Source organism: Pteropus medius, unplaced genomic scaffold (genome assembly GCF_902729225.1).
Source record: "Pteropus medius unplaced genomic scaffold, Ma_sr-lr_union100, whole genome shotgun sequence".
NCBI lineage: Eukaryota > Metazoa > Chordata > Mammalia > Chiroptera > Pteropodidae > Pteropus > Pteropus medius.
The window spans coordinates 9,140,905-9,162,166 of NW_024348304.1; the positions used below are offsets into that span (position 1 = coordinate 9,140,905).

The 21,262-nt window shown below is 32.9% G+C and overlaps 1 long non-coding RNA gene and 1 pseudogene across 1 annotated transcript in view; one reads left to right on the top strand and one right to left on the bottom strand.

Moving 5' to 3' along the window:
- The window catches only part of LOC120616264 (uncharacterized), a 67,458-nt gene extending 51,393 nt beyond the window's left edge, over positions 1–16,065 (bottom strand). The window contains exons 1-2 of the long non-coding RNA XR_005656558.1: positions 15,923–16,065; positions 15,650–15,707 (exon numbers count right to left, since the gene is read on the bottom strand). This is a non-coding gene — a long non-coding RNA (uncharacterized LOC120616264). The remainder of the gene's footprint in view (positions 1–15,649; positions 15,708–15,922) is intronic.
- A 3,213-nt stretch (positions 16,066–19,278) lies between these two features.
- LOC120616272 (40S ribosomal protein S3a-like) lies at positions 19,279–20,977 on the top strand (annotated as a pseudogene).
- Positions 20,978–21,262: the final 285 nt, after the last annotated feature.

The window sequence follows — 21,262 nt, forward strand, 5'->3', positions numbered from 1 at the left end:
TACAATCACTATGTTTAACATAATTTTATAGGTTTTTTTTGGTTGTGTGTCTTTGAATATATGTGACTATAGTTTTTTTGTTTTGTTTTTAACTTCGTGAAAATGAAATAAATGTTTTTTGCGATTTGCCATCAAGGAGCTTATAGTCAATCTAGTAAAAATCATATACAAAGAATTCTCATTGATAAGGTGGTTGTGTTCTATAAAGTCAGTGGGAACACTGAGTACTTAACCATTACTCGGAAGAAATACAGAGTTAGGTTCATGAAAGCCTCTGGCCACATTTCTGTCAATTTATCAACACACAGCCTATTTAATGTGTTTTCTTTTTAAAGGCACCTTATTTAATATATATTGTTCTCTACCTACAACATAGTACACTTCCGCACTATGCTTGAGGGCCATTTAAAACAGGAAAATCACCAAAAAAAAAAAAACACACACACACGCACAAAATGTGAAAAATATGGCACTAAAAATACTATGAAAATGATACTCATTTATAGTATAAAAGCTGAAACAAAAGTCAGAGCACGGCATTGTTGACTTCAGCTGGGAAGGCGCACAGCAGGTAACAAATTTTCTCCTCTCTGCATATGTCCAGCAGTGACCACAACAGTGCCTTAGGTATTGACTTTGGGATCACGTCCCAAATAAATTTTAATAAGTAGGTGAAATCTCAAATACAGAATCTTCGAATAATGAGGCCTGACCATACTATGTTAGAACATCTTAAATGCTGGAGAAAATCTTTTAAAAAAGCAAAATAGAATAGAAAAGCTTTTCACCTCCTATGCATGTTACTTTCCACATAGCTTCGTGGAAATGTATACATTTCAATGACAGAAATACCATTTATGTAGTGATAAATATTCATCAAAATCATAAAAATATTTATCTCACTTTGCCTGCTTCAAACACTCTAATCCTTTGCTGATTCTCTCTTTCCTAAAATAGTTTTATTTTTTGCATTCAAAGCCCTTCCACCCTCATCTTCACTCATGTTCCAGGTGACACGGATAAGCTACCGATGACAAATACATTTATTTCTCTAGTTACGATGCTCCCCTGAACTTGAAATTCAGTTATTCTACTCGCTCTTTCCTCTTTCATGCTTTTTATTCGGATATCTACTGGGAAATTCAGACGCGATGTCTCCAGTTGCCTTGCTTCAGCTCTACCCCATCTGGGTTCCAGCTTTCTGCTCCCTGCTTTTGCATCACAGTAAGCTGCAGCATTACTCACCCAGGAGCTCACTCGAGACCTGATTATCTTTGATTTTCCCCTCTCCTGGACTCCGAGTCATCATCAAATAGTGTCCACTCTACCTTCAAAATATAGCCTTGACTGTGCAGTCAGGGGTTGTTGTATACAACTCCTTCTCTGAGATGATCCTTGGAGAGCACAAAACTCTCTTACAGCTTCTCACTGAATTTAAAATAAGGCGCAAACTCCTGCAGTGCCACGTGTGTATCTTACACAGGAGCTTTGCTCTTAAGATCTTCACCAGAGAAAATCTTCCCACATGGTGCTTCTTCAGAGGTGTCATTTCAAAACTTTCCCAGGTAAGATAGCAGCTCTCGCCTCATCCTGCCTTTTTATTCTCCCTTTCTTCTAGTTCTCATTCATTCCACCCTCAGATTCTGCTCTCCTCCCCCAAGTGTGCAGATTTGTTATAGTAACTTCTATTTAACACACACACACACACACACACACACACACACACACACACATACACTCTCACGCCTTGTTGTAGTTACTTCTATTCATTTCTAGTCTCCCCATATAAAAAAGTTTTGTGAACACTGTTAGTTTTTCTCATTTACTGTAAAATACTATTTTCAGAATAGTACACATATTATAAATAATTGTTAGAAGAATGGGGGAGAAAAGCAATGAAATGAGGGAAGAAACGAAGATAAAAAAAGAAAGAATCCATTGCAAAATATGAGTCCGGGGTATGATGATGATGTTTCTTAAGGCCCAGACTCATTTCGATACCCCTCTACTGACAAAACTCAAACAACGAAAAGAATCTTTGCTGAATTATCATGGCAGGAATTATCCGAAAGAGACTATCACAGTTAGGAAATGCTATTTCATGAGGCATTTGGAAATCTGTAGGAGCATTTTGGTGTCACGAGGGGAGAGGGGACCTCTGGCATCCAGTGTACTTGGGCCAGGGCTGTTAAGTACTCTGCACCATGCATAAATGGACCTTGTCGTTCACATATTTAAATAAAATTATAGATACATGATAAAAAAAAAACTTATTTATAATCATCTCAGCCTAGAATTAAACTTTTTTACATAAACACAATTTTGGGGGGAAATATCTTTTATTCATGACTTTCTCCAACAATGTGACATTTGTGTAAGTAGAGAAAATAATATTTTTGAAAGATAATAAAGAATTGTTCAGTATGTCCAAAAATTCACATCACCAATGGCAATGTCACTCTCATTACGGACATCTATTCAATGTAACACGAGGGGCTCAGGCTTCCTCACTGTGTATTCTCCCGAAGGTAGACCCGGGAATCTGATTATTAAAGTACGTGCTATTTTTAACTTAAATTTGCTTTTATATTTCATTTTATAATGAAGTTAGGGCATCAGATTATTTCTGTAGCTGCCCGAGAAGTTAGATTACAGTCCTCTGGTTATCAGGGCATAGGAAGAGATTTGTTACAGTATATGTAGGAGTAGGTCTGGTAGGACAGAGAACGGGTGGTCTGTCTGGCTTGTTAAAGCTCGTACATTTCTATTTATTTGTTGTTCTCCATCAGATACATCTCCGCTCCCCACTGTTCTGCAAAGTGAATGTGATGATAACAACCAATCGCGGCCCCGTTGAACTTCTCCTGCCAATCATTTCCCGTTCACCTTTCCTAATCCTCCCACCACAAGTGAAGTACTGAGGGCACTGAAGACAAAAAAGATGCCTCATCTGAGATCGCTACATGGATTATCATGAGGTGGGGCTATTTCTTGTCTGTATCCTTCTTTTCAGACATGGACACTATTTTTATGCTCCATAGCATATCCCATAGTGCATTATGCAGAAACATTCCAAAAAACATCACTCAGCGTTCATCATAGGAAACGAATGGGGATGTAGATTATGGTAATACCCACTCAGACTGAAATGATAGCCCCACGCCAAGGAGAGCAGAGGCTGGTGCATGCCCCACTCTTGGAGGATCTGGCCTGGGTCCCTAGCCTGCCGTCCTGGCACTCCAGAAAGGGCCTTAACGGCAGCCTCTGCTGCCCTGGCCCCGGCAGATGGCGAGCACTGTGCACATGCTGTATGCAGTAGGTGCCCACCACGCCTTTAACGTTTTTGTCATAATGAATTTAGTCAAGAAAGCAAACTCAGTTCACTAATGTGTTTTCAATGAATATAAAATTATCCACTCTGAGTGTAAAATTCAAAGAATTCAGTAAAGTAGGTAAATGTTCAAATTAAGTGGTTGATCTGTTAAAATGTTTTTATCAATTCTATTTAAAGGAATGTTATAGTTTTAACCATGCATGTGACATACTGTGAAGAGTGGTTAATTTCCTTAAAGATGAAAGCATCAACTCATAAACAGCTGTATTTAGAACTCAATTTTCAAAATTAATTCAAAACTACCACCATTATTTTTAGTTGATGTATTTTAAATGGTTTTGAATATCATTTTTATAAAAAATCATACTTTTTTGTAAATTATAAACTTAACATTATTATTTTCAGAAATACCAATGGAAAGAAACTGATCTCACTCTGAATTCGTTAGACAAATGCTAAAGTTTAAAGGTATACAGCTGCATTTCCTCTGGTAAAACAAGAAAATTCAGTCTGTAAACCTTTTCAACCTTTCAGTTTGGAAATGTGACAGAAATTGTTAATCTTGTTGACATGATGTCCCCCATCTCCTGGCAAACAGTTAAGCCTGGATTTGAATGGACAGCACTCATTATCTGTTAGTTGGGTTTCCTCTGCATCTTGGAGAACACATTATTATTATCATTATTTATTTTTATTGCAGAGTCCTTCTAATGGGTTCATAGTACCAAATCTAAAGAAAATGACCTGTTCATTACATTTATTAACAGCATATATATATCATACTATTTATATATTAATAGCATGCATTTATACCTATAGATACCTATATTATATCTGTATCTATATTAGCTGTTAGAGCAATTCTTCTTTTAAAGGTAAGCATTCTTAAGTGAATATCTTAGGATTACTAGTAATATGGGTAGAGTGTTTACGACATGGTTTAAGCTTGGTAAAGGTACCCTTCTCTGTCCTTTAAACTGTTTATCTTTGGGAATAGCTAGAGGATACTCTAACAGAGCCTCACTAGGAAAGAGGCTACATCTACTTCAGCCTTTTAATATCAGTATTTTCACATTAAAGCTTGTTAATACCTTAGGGTCCCAGATGTCTTCTGATATATCTTTGCTCAGATACTAATATTTCTTATGAAATTTGGAGAACAATAATTCTGAAACCTTAATTTTTGATAGATTCATTTATTTTCTGCTGAATCTGTTCACAATAATATTTCCAACTGAATGATGAGAGTAGGATACAGGGAACAAAAGAAAGATGGAAGATGCTATATCGTTCTGACCAGGTTTGGCTGCAGGTGACCTCTTGTTCTTTCTCTGATTTCCCATTGTTCCACAAGAGCTTGTGCGGACCGGAACACGAATTCTTTAGTATCTGTCATGTAGCATTAATAATGCCTCGTCGCTTATGACACTGGCCTTTAAACAAATGGTAGCTAAAAACTACACAGCTCAAGCTCAAACACGTGCTTTAAATAATGACAATTTATCATATCAGTTACCTTAAAATATTGAATCCATACAAATCCTAGATCAGGGAACAGTTTCTGGTGTGGGATAATAACAGATATTCCGAATATGGGAGCGATTATTGTTGATTAAGCTCAATTAAAAAATGGTCTTCAGAAGCGTTTTTTTTTTAGCCTTATTTTAAATATATCTCTTTATTGCTTGTAATATGGCTGGTTTTGAAGTTTATTTTATCTAATGTTAATATAGACATACTAGTTTTTTTATGTTTAATGTTTGCATGGGATGTATTTTTATAACATTTTACTTTCAAACCATTTGTGTCTTTATATTTAAAGCACTTATCTCTTATTGTGAAAGGAATAATTATGTCTGGCTTATTATTACATTATAATTATTATTTTTAAATTGGGCTAATGATCTGAACCTTTTAGTTGAATCATTAATTCTATTTATATCTGACATAATTAGTGTAGCTGGACTTGTGTCCATCATTCTTCTGTCATTTATCTATATCACCTATCATATATCATCTATCTACCATCTATCCATCATCTATTTACGTATTTATATTTTTTAGTCTTTATTTCTTTTGCTGTTTACCTTCTTTTTTTCCTTCTCTTTGATCAACTTTTTTTTAACATTCGACTTAAATTTCTTTCTGCTCTATCATTCTGTATCTGTTTCCTGGCTGCTCCTGGGATTATATTATATATCCTTAACTTAATCAGAGTATAGAGTTAATATTTTAATGCTTTATGCAAATTGTGAGCACCTTGTAATAATAATATTTCATTTACTTTAAATTTGTTGTATTGTGGCCATATATTTTACATCTATGGATGTGAAAAGCCTAACAATAAATTATTAGATTTCTCCATTAAATTATCAGTTGTATATTAAAGTAATTAAAGAAAAAAAAGTTAGTATTTCTCATTTATCCAGTGTATTTATCCATCTAGGATCTTTATTCTGTCCTGTGATCAGTTCCATATACTTTATCTGAGTCACATACTTTATCTGAAAATTTCCCATAATTTTTTTTTTTTTAAACAAGGTTTTACTTTTATTTCTGTACTTCTTGACCACCTTGGATTTACTAGTGAGTTCTTTCACATTTCTATGGAAATGCTGTTCCAGTGCCATGTGATCTAGTTCAGGATCACAAACTAGGACGGAAGGTGTCCCATAGTTTTGGTGATGCAGGTCTTTGATGACAAATTATTTTAGCTTTAGTTTTCTGAAAATATTTTCAATGTACTTTCATTTTTGAAGGCATTTTGACTAAGTACAGCATTGCTGTTTTGTTTGTTTGTGTTATACTTTCCTTAAAGATGTTGGTCCATCGTGCGCTAGCATTCATTTTTTTTCTGATTTGTGAGAATTTCGCTGTTAGCTATATCATTATCTTCTGAATATAATGTGCTACTTTTTCTCTGGCTGCTTTCAAAATGTTTATTTTTATCTTTTCTATTAAGCAATTTAATTATAATATGTCTAGGTGTGATTTTATTTTCATTTAGCCTGCTTTAAAATAACATACACATGTTTTGCTTCAGTTTTTGGACATCTTGTCATTATTTCTCTCTCATATTTTCTCTTGCCTCTCCCAGTAATCTCATTACGCATATAATAGACCTATTGTATACTGACATCGAATTTATTTACTAAATAAATTTAATCTGTTTTTCTCTTTGCGCTTGATACTAAATACTTTTTATTGATCTATCTACAAGGTCACTGACGCTTTTGCCATCTTGCATATCCTGTTAGTCACATCCGATAAATTTTAATTTCTTCAAGTTTCTACTTTGTAGTATTAAAAAAAAAATTCTATTTTTTCACCTAAGATTTTTTTCTTCTTTGAGTATTTGAACATATTTACAATAGCTCCTTTAAAACCTCTGCCTGCTAATTTCTAACTTTAGTTTATCTTGGTACGGTATGTCTTTATTCAGTTTTTACTGTCCATGGATCACATTTTCTTACTCCATCATACATCTAGACATTTTTATGGCTGACTAGACATTTTGGATGATATACTATTGAGACTCTTGGTTCTTTTATCTTTCACTGAAGAAAATTGATTTCTGTTCAAATAGACAGCCAGGCTTTGGGCTAATTACTTTTAACGTGAAGAGCCTTGAATTTAGAGCTTTAGAGTCAGTCTGTTTCAGTTTTGTTCTTAGTCTTGGTTGAATACATAGATTCATAATGCAGTCTTTACTTACAAGGCAGAGTCCTCCTATGGTTTCACTAGAAAGATTGATTGATGTGTTTCCCAAGACCCTCTACATTGAAAACATTCAAACTTCTAATTCTCTCCTTTGCATTGAACTGTTGCCAAACTTCTGTTCAACTTATTCATGTTTTGAGATGTGGTTTCACTGAGCTCCATGGCATCTCATTCTGGGTTTAGTCAAGAATTTCAAGGGAGATTATAAATAGGTTTAGATTTTTAATGTATTTTTGTGAACTAAACTATTTAAATGAAGATTGAATAGATATTAAAATGTGACTTCTAAGGATTTATTTTATAAGAATTTTAAGAAATATTCCCCCTTAAAATTATCTATATTTATCTATGTGTATCTATATGTGCAAAACACATATATATGTATATATATTCCTCACAGTCCTTAATATTTATATAATTATTTGCTATTTTCAACATGATTAAGATACTTGAAGAAAATTCTCTGGAAATTCAATCTCTTCTTATATTTTTTAAATGAAAATAACTAATGATAAATAGAGAAATATAACTGCAAGAGAATAAGGATCATATTGTGTGTATGTATATATATATATATATATACTGAATTCATTTACTGAGTTTAAGGAAAATATATATATATAATATATATTTATATATATAAATAATAAAATATATATATTATTTACTGAGTTTTAGGAAAATATATATACGTGTGTATATATATACACATACACACACACATATATATTAAACTCAGTAAATAATTTAAAATATCATAAAATTCATTTTAAAAGTTATATATGTAAAATAATAAATTTGTGAAAACCTTTTTTTTTTTTTTTTAGTTTTCAAGTTCCAATCTTGATAGAATATGGCTCCAGCCAGTGGCCTTGGATTGCTAGTAGATATAATGAAAGTTGGTACCGATTGACCCGCAACGTCCAAATTGCTATACCCCATATATTCTTTCTTAACAGGTTCCTTAGAGCTCAGATGTATTTTCCTATTCTCTCTCTCTCTCTCTCTCTATCTCTCTCTCTCACACACACACACATTTATTGTTCTTATAGTCTCAGAAAAAAAAAAAGAACATATTTTTTCCATCTGTAGTTAGATATTAGTACTAATAGTTCTAAAAACTGGTAAGATTCCTGGGAAAGTTCCATTTAATCTCTCAAATATAACACCTTGAACATGTTTCTGGCATCCTGGTATGGAAAGAGGGATTCCCACATTTATGATATTGGCAAGCATCCTTCTGATCTGGGTAAATCATTCAAGTAGGGAGAAAAAATATTACAGGCGTTTATTGATTAATAAAAAGTATTAACTTCTGCATTTCTCAGACTCCCTTCCTATTTTTCTTCAGATCCCTTTAAATGATGCACCCCTTTCCTTTCTACTGTATTAATCTGTTTCTTCTTATAAAAGTTAATCTTTTGTATAGATTACTTTTGCTGGAGAAGTAATGGGATGTGAAATCCAAAGCTCAGAAGTCCTGGGCAGGGGGGACTATGTGTGACCTCCTGTTCTTGTGGCTACTACTGTGTGAGAAAGTCATCTAATGCTGCCCACAGGCTTCCCATAGTACACGGGTCAAGACTAATCTACTTTTAATTGTTTTATTTACCTCACAATCTCCATTTGCTTATGTTCTGACAACATCCTGCAATAATTACTGTTACAAAAAATAAATAAAGCTACTAAATTTTTTAAGTCTACAGATACGATATATTCTATTTAAAAAATTAACAAAAACTAGATATTGTGGAAATAAGGAAACAAAGAGAACTATGTAATGATAACAAAAAGAAACAAAGAAATGAAATAGTAGTACTACTAATAAAGATAATTAGTAATCAGGGACAATGTAAACAGGTACATTATCAAAGAAACTTCCCCTCAAATTATATGTGAATAAAATAATACAAAGCTAAAAAGTTAGGCAAATCATCATTTTCTAAAGGAGACTTACCAGCTCATGCAATTACAACAAACTAACCAACCAAAGCCAATTAATAAAGTCTATTAAGATTTGTTTCAGGCAGATGATTTTAATGATTTTTATAAACTCACGGTACATACGGAATGTTCTCTCATTTCCTAAATATGAAACAACTTCTAATGCTCCGATTCTTACATTCACACGTCATTTCTAGTTGCACGCACTTGTATTTATAAACTCTTCTATGAGAAGTCTGTTAGGTATGAATATTTATTTCCTTCATTATCTTTTCTTTTAAAAAATACTTAATTTCTATGGCATTAGACTCTATATGCTACGGTAGATTTGATTTAATGAGAAATTAGATATTGTTTAAACGTATTTAGTATCTATTTACTTTTCATCTTGGTTATTTAAAGAACGAAATAAAAATATTCTCAGATATAATTTCCTAATGTAGACGAGTATTATTGAGGTTCTTGACATGTATATTAATTAATGGATATCTATAAATGGATAACTCGAATACAGACATAAAAAAGATTCCCTGAAGTACTGAATAAAATATTCTCCCGCAAGATGCTATAAATTTTTCCATTTCGGCCGCTACTCATTTCCACACTCATTTCTGATAACCCCTCACATGTGCCCTTTTATATTCTTGTGGTTTGATAAGAACACGAAGGACAGCATAGTTGAATTTTCTTAGGAGGTGGTTGATCAATACTTCTCCCTTCCTATACCACAATCCATCTAAAAACAGATAAATAAGTTTGGTTTCTGATGTGTCCAGTTCTCTTTATGAACTAAATACCTAAACTTTGATTAATTTCATGCTGCTCCCTGGATAATCAAATGCTGCAAATAAATATTTTGAATAAAGCTAGAGCCAAGATTAGAATAATGAATGTCATAGTTATTATATAAAACTGATTTTTAGTTTAAGCGATATATTTATAGTAATAAGTATATCTTGTGAATATTCAACGAATGCTTATTTTTCCCATACGTCTCTTCCCACTATTCCTTAGAATAGTTAAAATTCATAATGTATAAATCATAATCATCTCGCTTTCTTACATAAAAGGTTTTGTAAAAATCATGAATCGTAGAATCTACACTATTAGTTTTTTAGCTGACCTTTTCATGTTGCATCAAACTACTCACTTTACTGGGTCTCTGCCTAAATTCTCTTATATTTTGAGACTGGGGTATGATTTTTATTTCTATAATTAATTACAATGACACTTTTAAACTGTTTTTAAATTTGATAATTAATGCATTTTTAAGAACATAAGTAAACAAATAATTTTATTTTTCTCAAAATTATTGATGCAAGACTAACAGTAATCAAAGAATAAAATTCATGACAATACTCCATATTTTAAAAAATAATCATTAGAAATATGCATTCAATGTTTAAAACTGTGAGTAGAAGATGAAGTTGACTATCTTTGCTTATGTTTTTTAGGATAATAACTTAATGAGAAAGTTTTAGTATATTAATTTATAAATTGAGAATACAAACTTCAGGTAATATTTTTGAAAATAGGTTATGAAAGCTTTGCGGTATATAAATTTTGAGTACTGAAAAACATTACTTTAGTCATGATTTTTATTCAACATAAATCATAATTAACAACTATATTTAAAATATAAATCAGAAATCTATGATAAAACTTTCAATTACACTTCCCTTTGCCATATCAAATATTATTGTATAATAGTGAATTTTTCTTTACAAAATAAAACACATTTAGAAACATCTATTTATGGAGAGCCGTAATTCTAGAGTTAAAGAAAATAAAGCGTAACTAAAATTTTTCACCTGAAAGAATATTTAACGAAATCTAAAATTTATCATCTTCTCCTTCCTCCAAGACTGTTTGCTGACTTTCATCAGCATTTTAGTGCTATTTTGCTTCTACATTTTCCAAATTAGTCATAATTATTACTATCGTTTATAAAATTAGTACTTGTTTATTGTATGATCAGCATAGTTTTAATATTAACCATCATATAATTTGGAGTTAAATCATCTTTTGATGTTTATAACTTCAAAAAGTTAGATCTCATTATAAAATTATAAAAATGACATAGAAGTTGAATGCTATACAATCATTTTCTTTCTTGGTTATTCAGACTAAGGCATCTGTAACTAACATAGTACCAACCACGCTAAATATGTAATGAGAATACTTTCTTGGGCTTTAACTTATGCATTTCTGAATTCCAGCATTTAGTTATAGGGAACCATTAGTCCAGGACCATTTTAATTAAATTTATGTCTTTTTTTTTTTTTGCATAAGAGAGATAATATGAATTTGTGTTGCAAATCCAAACGAAGGCATGTTTATGATGATAACTTCACATAAATAATTAATTTGGATTCATGACTGTGCAGTATCACTTTTCTTACAGTAACTTAAGATTGAGAGGTGGGACTTGTTTGCTTCCAGAGGGGATAAATCTGTGGGATGTCAGCTGTAGGAGTTTGTCTCTGATTTGACCTTCCCCTCAGTTTAGGGCCTCAGCATTTTATTCCCAAGAAGACTGAAAAGCAAAGGAAACCAAAGCCCAAACCAAGTTCTGTAAATTATCTCAAGGCATATGTGGCTTTGGTGTTCTGTCTACTTCTGTGGGTTTCTAACTGTAGGGAGGAAAAATAATTTCCCCTTTATCCTTCTGAGTTGTTGGCTGAAACTTTTATAACAAAAAGACAGCTTAACAAGATAAAAGCAAATCATATATAATGCATGCAGCATACAGTAGACAGCACACAGCCCACGAGAAAACATCATCCAAAAGCAACTCAAAATAGTAGTTCAGAATTCCCGTTGATATGTCATCAATTGAACAATACATTTGTAAAGAAATGGCAGGGCAAAGGGGTTTGGGCAGGAGTAGTAAGCTGTGGAGAAGTAACTAGGAAGATAAAGGTTTATTTAACAAGATTTATTTTTATAGATTTCTCAGCCCCAATGTCCTATTTCTGATAATTAGAAAAAGTTTTCCTTCTTCCTAGTACCTTTCACATGAGTTTTACCTTCTGCTTTCAGGAAGAAAAGGAGGGTCAGAGTGCCCTTCTTACATTTGTTATTTCTCAAGTTTCTTTAACTCAAAATAATCAATATGCCAAATGCTTTGGGGTAACATGCTCAGAAAACCCTTACCGTCTTATCTTAGATTTTAACCAAGTAAATACTCACCATCAAACAATGTTTTCAATGCATTTACGAAAAAAATATGTATACTTCTTCTTAACTTATATGGCTTTTTTGAATATTATGGCTTACTATGTTTCTTAAAAAATATATGTAGAATTACCCAGACAACCATATATTAGAAAGAATACCTTTAGTAACACACAGATACAGTTAGGAAATTCTGCCTACAATAGATAGTTTAAGATTGGGTTTCCAGAATATATAATGCACATACATTAAAATGTTAAAAAATGTATGTATGTATGTATGTGTGTATAAATATGCAAAAATATATACATATCTTGCAGTGGAAATTTCAACTAACAAATAACCAATAATATACTTCTTAAAATAACTATTCTAAATACTTGTCATGATTGATAATCTTATGGTATAGACACCAGACAATGTCAATCTTATATTATATGCAAATCTTTTTCAGAAAGTCATAGTTTTTAATATCACAGCTGTTTTTTTTTTATTGAATGTTCATTAAATTAGAACTTAGGGTGTTTCATAACAATTCTTCTTTTCCTTGTAAATGTTTAAAAATAATAGATTTTGTTGCAATTTATTCATAATAATAAATCATAATATATTCATAAGAATGACATTCAAAAATGTCCCTTATAACGCAGGTTTTAGGGATTTCTTTTATCTGGATGACTGAAAAACTGAATATTATGGATGCTTTAGCAAGTATTCAGAATCAGTCATATTGGGTTAGGTTCAAAGGAACTATACATACACAAAATGAAAGTCAACCTGTCGGCCGTATTAGCTACAAAAACACTTGTTTATTTGTTCAGTTTATTTCTCAGTGCACATTCTTTTACAATATTCTTCTTATTTTGAATTCTTCTCATTGGTAAATGTTGTTTATTAATAAGTAAAACCAATCTTCTATACTCCTGGGCTATAAAGTATATTATGTAATTTATTGAGAATTATAACTTCTTTGGCTCTTCATCTGTCAATGCTGAAATTAATCCCAAGGATTACTTTACCCAATAGGAATAGACCTTTTATTTACTCAGTCTATTCAATTTTAAAAATAAATAACATTAACTTAGCTTTAGTGTTTAGTATTTTTCTTTTTAATCTGCTAACGAACTGATAGATAAAGCCAATGTTTAGCAATACATGTCAGGTGCATATCCTCTCTTGAAAAATAACAAAGTAAAAAGAGAGAAGGAAAAAAAAGGAAAAGAAGAAAAGAAAGAAAAGAGAGAGGCAGGGAGGGAGAGGGAAGGAGAGAAAGAAAGAAGGAGGAAGGAAGAAAACAAAAAGAAAAGATCCAAGGGCTTTATTTTTGGAGCAATGAATTCATGATTTGTTAAAAAGTTTATTTGCAAAATATGACCACACATGGAGAGTATTTTTGTATTACAATTTTAAGATTTGAGGACTATTTTAGGAAATTAAAATGTGGCACAATCCGTTGAATGCTTGAGTCTGTAATCTACTATGCTCTCACAGATTTAGTACTAAAATATGAAGAATGGGGATGAGGCACATTCAAAATTATTTTCCATCTCGAAAAAAGTATAATAGAGGATATGTCTACATGCAGCCAGCAATGATTAAAAAGAATAAAAATAAGCTGATACACAAAATCCCTTAAAAAATTCCTTTAAAAAAGTACATATGTGTGTGTGTGTGTGTGTGTGTGTGTGTGTGTGTGTGTATATATATATATATACTATATATATATATATATATATATATATTTAGAGATAGATCGATCGATCGATCTATCTATCTATCATCTATAAATCTTTCCATCTATCTATCTAGCTATCTATCATCTATAAATCTTTCCAGCTCCATCCCCTACCATCTTGCCAGTCTTTGGCAAAAAACAAACTATGTTCTGTTATTTTGCAATAGTTTTTCGTGGTCCTTTTGCAACAAGTTTTGCTATGAATTTTTGCATTAATTTAAACAGTTTTTTCTGCAGTTTGGGGATAATTAGTGACATTTGACAAAGAACATAAAGTACATGTTTGTTCAAATAATGAAAGAATGGTAAGCTTTTCAGATAAGTTTTTTTTTTTCTAATTTGAATGAATAGTTACTTAGCAAGAGGAAGGCTAGGGTAAAACATCCAAAGCAGAGAAAAATTATCCCCAGTTGGAGTCATGTTTTCTTCTCTTCTTTGAATAAATCATGCATTTTCTTATTTTAGGGATTTGGACACGTTGTACCTTCTAACTGGAATGGCAAAGAACAGCGTTTCTTCTTGTCTAACTCCACATCTCTTCTCATATGTTACTTAGTGAGGCCATCCTATCTAAAATTGTAAGCTTTCTATCTCAACACTTCTTATTTTACTTCCTTGAAAATCTACTCACTAAATGATAGATAAACCCAATTTTTTAGCAGTGAATGTCAGGTATATATCTTGAAAAAGAATGAAGGAAGGAAAGGAAGAAGGATGGGAGGGAGGGGAGAAGGAAGAAGGAAGGAAAAAAGTGAAGGTAAAATAAAAACTTTAAAAATTTTCTAATTCTTAATTTACCTAACAGATAATAATTCGCTCAAAATAATAACAATACGTTTGACTATGTAAGCTTATGTTTATATCGTACACCCATGCTGATGTATTCTCATATATAAATGAAATGAACAACAGCAATGACACAATGAGAGGAAGGAACAAGGATTATTTTGACATTATATGGTACTCTCACTACCTATGAATTGTTATAGTGTTATTTGAAAGTGGACTTTGCTTAGTTGTAAATACACAAGGCAAACTCTAGAGCAACCACTAAAAAAAAGGTAAAAAAAAAAAAATAGGTATAACAATAATGCTAAGAGAGAAAAGAAATCAAACAAAATGCTTGATTAAAATGATGAAAGGCAGAAAAAGAGGGGAAGATGAAATAAGAACAAAGAACAAGGAAAACAAATAGAAAACTGACAAATATGGTAAATATTAATACAACTGTATCAATAATCACTTTGAATATCAGTGGTCTAACGGCTCCAATAAAAAGACGGAGACTGCGAAAGTGGATCAAAAACGAAGATCCCATTATATATCGTCTAAAAGAAACCCATGTTAAGCATGAAGACAAATAAAGATTAAAGTAAATGGTTGTAGAAAAATAGACCACGCTAACACTGATCACAGGAAAGTAGGCACAATTATATTAAGTTCAGACAGAGCAGACATCAAAGTCAGGAAAGTTGTCTGGGATAAAGAAGGCATTACATAATGACGGCATTAAGAAGGTCAATTCTCCAAGAAGGTATAACTGTTCTTAACATATATGAATTAACAACAGGGTATTGAACTATATGAGGCAAAAACTGATAGACCAGCAAGAAGAGATGGATGGAGACTTCAACACACTTCCATCAGAACGGGGAGCAAAAGTAACCATTTTGAAACACTCCTGGAACATTCTCCAACAAATGCCAACACTCAGGGCAACTACTTTAGCAGAATCTTACCTGAATTGGTGGAAGGACAGTTAACCAACTCCCATCCCTTCTAGCACTGCTGTCTCACCTAGGAGGAGAACAGAAGTCAAAAAATATTTCTGGTGGTCTTCAGTCCAACATGTAAGGAACTTAAAGGTCATCACTCCCATTCACACAAGAAAAAAAGCTGAACAAACTGAACATCATCTCTTCTTAGATCCATTAGCAGTTGGGGTAATAGCGCAAATCAATGCTTCTCAAATTGGAGAAACGGATAGGCAGATACAGGAAATGACAGTTTACCAGAGCAGAATCTCAGGAACAGAAATTTCCATGGAAACCAGTACAGGGAATGAAGACCTAAACTATAATCGATGGATTGCTGGAAGTCCAGTGTGACAAATTTGAGAGACAAAAATTCCAGGGGACATCCAGTCTCAGGGGATCCTCATTGTTTTGTGAGTTTTCCCTCTGGGAGGCCTGCCACGTTCTTACTATGAAAACTGGGGAAAAAAAAACCCCTCTTAGTGCCTGCACAGAGAGGAGGAAAGTAACCATTTTGAAGTAAGCCTAGAGCATTTCTTTTTCTTCTTAACAAGGCCTGTTCTCAAGAGAAACTAGTTTATCAGAGCCTAGAGAACTTGGGGGAAGGGCAGTACCCAACTCCAGCCTTATCTAGCTTTCCCGTCTCAATGATACTGGACAACTCAGGGCTCAGAAGTATTTCTGCAGGTCACGGCCCAGGGGAAGAAGCTCACTAAAAGACTGAGATCTAATCACAGGATTATCATATGCTTTCCCTACGGCCACGTGGATAGAGCTCCTGTGTCCTCACAGGAGAATACAGCTGAAAAACTGCCCATTTCAGGTCCTATTTTAGAAGAAATCTAGAGGCAAACCCAGATCCAACAGGGAGACAAAAACATGGACACAAGAGGACATTTTAGCCTCTAACAACTACAGCTACAGCAAACAGCAAACACAGCTTCACTTCTTGCCAGATAAACATAAAATTTCACACTAAAGGCCTACGTACCTCAGCTCCCTTTATCCAGCACATCAAATTGAGCTCTTCACAAAAATTTACAAGGTGCACTAAAAGACGAAGAATCTATGTTGAAGAGAAAGAGCTAAGAACAGAACTTGGTACAGATATGACAGAGATGCTGGAATTATCAGACCAGAAATTTAGAACATATATGATTAATATCTGAAGGCCCGAATGGAAAAAGTAAATACTGTTCAAGAACAGATGGGTAATATAAACAGAGTGAAGGATATGCTAAGAAAGAATGACAAGGAGACGCGACAAGTCAAAAACACTGCGACGATGATGAACTAATTATTACTTCAGTGACTTAAGTAACAGGTTTTGCTTTAAGTCTTTTGTATGAAAGTTTGTGAATGAGAATTTAATATTTATTCTACATATTTTTACTTTGGAGTAAAATCAAAATTTAGAGTTAAAGGGATTTAAATTTTTTTTGTTTGTAGGTCTTAAAGTTACTAATTAACATTTTTTCTCTTCATACATATATACATAGATTTTTTTCTATAAAGTTACTAGTTAACATGTTTTCTCTTTATGCAAATATACATTTTTTTCTTCTATGTCAAGTGTTAATAGTTTGGTTTGGCTTTAATTTTAAATTGAAGTTTTATCTGGCTCTCTGACTATAAGGAAAAGGTCTCTATGCCAAAGTTGTGATTAACTTTATAGATGCAGGAGAATTATGGAAATGCATCATGCAAAATGCCTACTTGCTCAAATTATTCCATGACCTTGTGCTTAGGCTGAGTTTTAAATAATTCAGTGATTGTATTGAATGAATAAATTTGTATTGCTTGTTACTCTAAACAGTCATGCATTCACTTTTCCTTGCCATTTTTAATAAAGCCTACTTTTCTAATATTCATGAAATATTGCATTTCAATTAAATTACATAGGTTTTGAGAAAATAGTTTGCCCTAAGCAGTTTAGTGTTGACACCAACTGTCACTTGCTTTTCTTTGGTATAATGCCCAAGGAGGCTTTGAGTCCAACTAATGCAAAGTACTGTCACTCTTTAATGAGATACTTTTTGATCATGTATAACACAACACTGTCTGAGGAATAGAATAATAAAGAATATTTTGTTTATGAGGGACATGATATATCAAAATATGCAGAGATGTTCAAAATAAACTTTTGCTACTTTAGTGAAAATTATGTGTATGCTGTTCTAATTCTCCTGAATTCTAAGTATATGCATGTAAATACATTATATTTTCTCAAATTTTTCTTTTGTCTTTTATTTACATTACCTGTCATCATGGTACACAGATAAGTGGACAGAGAGAACAAGTGGATTTTTGGATTACTGGATTAATTTAGCTTTTAAAGACTAAAAATTCTCATGCAACTTTTACCTTTTAGTAACCTGTTGAATGTCCCCCATATTTTATGACGCTGATGCCTCAAATAGTTTTGATGTTCTTCAGTTATCTCTTACTGAATCAGAACATTAGTTAAAAAAAAAATGACATTCTATAACTAGAAATAGCAGCAATAATCTTTAAGTTTGCTAGGTCTGGTGATTTTAACATATTATCCTCTATTTAATTATATTACATTTTCTTAATGAACTCGGCTTATTTTGACAGTAGCATAATTTTAATCAATTTTAGGCATAATAAAACTATAACTGCCATTCCCTTAAAAAGAAGCAATACAAAATTGAAAAATGTGATGCTTTATACTTAGAATACCAGGAATTAATAGTACATACATATTAATAACCACTGTCTAGTTATCTTTTTAAAATTTTTCCATACATACTACATTACCATTGGGTTGATAGCTTTGGATCATTTCACATTGAAATTATTGGCATTTTCATAACAAAACATTCCTTTCAGGTATCCTCTCAATCACCTAAGCTCTCTTCTTCTATAAAGGCAGTTGGTTTCAGGCAGCTGGGATTTGATGTCACAAAAGAATTTTAAATCTATTCCATTGCACGGGGCTTCAAAAAAGACACAGTCAGAATCTGCCACAGGAATTTTGGAAAGCATTTTCATTTTTACAAAAGCAAGGAAAAATAACCCTATTCATTTTTCCTCTTTAATTCACTTGACTGCACTGTAGAACCCATGAAAAAAGGAGTAACTTCAGGTAGCCCAAGTTCCCACACTACCACTCATTTTCTTTTGTGTAGCTGATTAATAAATCAATATGCAATAATATAGTGAAATACAGTGCAAAATGGTATCTATAAAATGGTTTCAGGGAGGTTTTTAAAGATTATCTCATTAACCTAGATAGCCATTTTTTCTCAGCCTTATGCAAAGAGACCCATCTTCAGCTACATAAATAAGCTGACTTCCAAGGTGGCTTCTGGGACCTCCGTCCTCCAGAAGGCATTCTCTGCATCACATTCTCTTTTGGAATATGAGGGACACCCGTGACCGCAATGCAATAGCGGCTCCTGTGATTATTACTTTTTATGGCTAAAATGACGGTGTAGTCACTCCGTGAGTATGTCATAAGGAGTGTCCATCACGGCAGACACGAGAGAGATTCTCCTCCTGCTTTTGAAGAAGTGAGCTGCCAGGCTGTGAGAGAGTTGAGTGGCGAGGTCTAGGAGCTGAGAGTGACCCCCGGCAGACACTGCGAGGGAATGAAATTTGCCAACAGCTACGTGAGCGTGGGGAGCACAAACATTAAATAAAACCACAACTCCAGCCAGTATTTCGGTGGTGCATGTCTGGTAAGACTTAGAGCAAAGGATCCAGCTAACCCATGCCATGTTTCCTTACCTTCAGAAACAGTGACAAAAATATGTGTTGTTTTAAATGCTGAGTTTGCAGTGATTTGGTATTCTTTAATAGAAAATTAACACAGTATACAAGGGTTTAAAATTTGAACATATATCAAAAATCATTATAAATGTCTTTGAAATTATTTATCAATATATTACATATTTAACATATGTTTAATGTTTGTTTTAATGTATTAGAAACTATAAATATCAATTATAAATAATATATGTTGGAGGGAATTATAAATATTAATTCCAAATAGTATACATTGAAAAATACTACAGCCTATATATTTATATACATATATGTACATGTGTATGTGTGTTTACACACATATACATTTATATCAAGGTATACACACCTATATATGCTTACAGCAAGGTGCATATATATGTTTACACTCACAAATGCCCATGTATACACACATATACATCACAAATATGTATCTCTAAATGATATGGAGAAATATATAACCCTAAATAAACTGAAAATTTTAAATTGATCAATATTGTATATTTTGTTCAGAATTAGAGAAGAATGACATCAAAATAAAATAGGAAGGATTGTGTACATAAAAAGTTCATTACCATCTTCTAATTCAGGATATCAATATTGCTGCTTAAATATCTTTAAATTTCCACTATGATAAAATAAATTATTTAATTGAATAAAATAGAATTATGTCTCAGAACAACATAATTTTTTAATTTATTTTTTTGAAATAATTTTTTAGCCTTTTGGCTCTCTAGGCAGCACCACATCGGTCAGCAGGAACAAGCACCCTATGAAAGGTGGCAAAAGGGAGCCAAGAAGAAAGTAGTTGACCCCCAATCTAAGACACTTTGGTATGCTGTGAAAGCACCAGCTATGATCAATATAAGGAATGTGAAAAAAAACAAACAAACCCCAAAAAACTAGTAACTAGAAATCAAGGAACCAAATTAACACGTGATGGTCTCGAGGGATGTGTTATTGAAGTGAGCTTAGCTCATCTGCAGTATGATGAAGTGGCATTTTGAAAACTCAAGCTAATTATTCAGGATGTTCTTGGCAAAAACTGCCTGACTAATTTCCATGGCATGGATGTCCCCATGACAAGATGTGTTCCATGATCAAAAAATGGCGGACCATGATGGAAGCTCATGCTGATGCCAAGGCTACCATTATTTGCTTTGTCTGTATTGGTTTTACTGTAAAACACAACAATCAGATTCTAAAGGCCTCTTATGCTCAGCATCAATGGGCCCACCAAGCCCAGAAGAAAGTGATGGAAATCAGGACCCGTGAGGGGCAGACAAACAACTGGAAAGATGTGGCCAAAACTTGGACTGTGGATAGCACTGGAAAAGACATAGAAACGGCCTGCCAGCTATTCATCTGCTCCATGATGGCTTTGTTGGAAAAGTCGAAATGCTAAAGCAGCCCAAGACTGAACTGGGAAAGCTCATGGGGCTTCACAGTGAAGGTAGCAGTTCTGGAAAACCTACTCTGGATGGGACAGGTGCTAAAGTTGAATGAGCTGGTGGATATGAGCCCTTGCTCCAAGAATCTATTTAAAATTCAGACTTTTAATGGTGACAGATAAAACCTATTCACACTATCTAAAAAAATGAAAATAAAAAATACAATAATTTTTAAAAATGTATACATAATTTTGCTATATTAAATTCTAAAATGTAAATACATTTAAATAAAAACTGTTGTTTGAATTATCTATAAATTTAATAGGATGCATATTTTAGTGCATCAAAACTAATACATCAAAGAGGTTGAAGAAGATTAAAGGGGTTCAAATATATGATGACAAAAGGAAACTTGACTTCGGGGGCTGAGCCCACAATG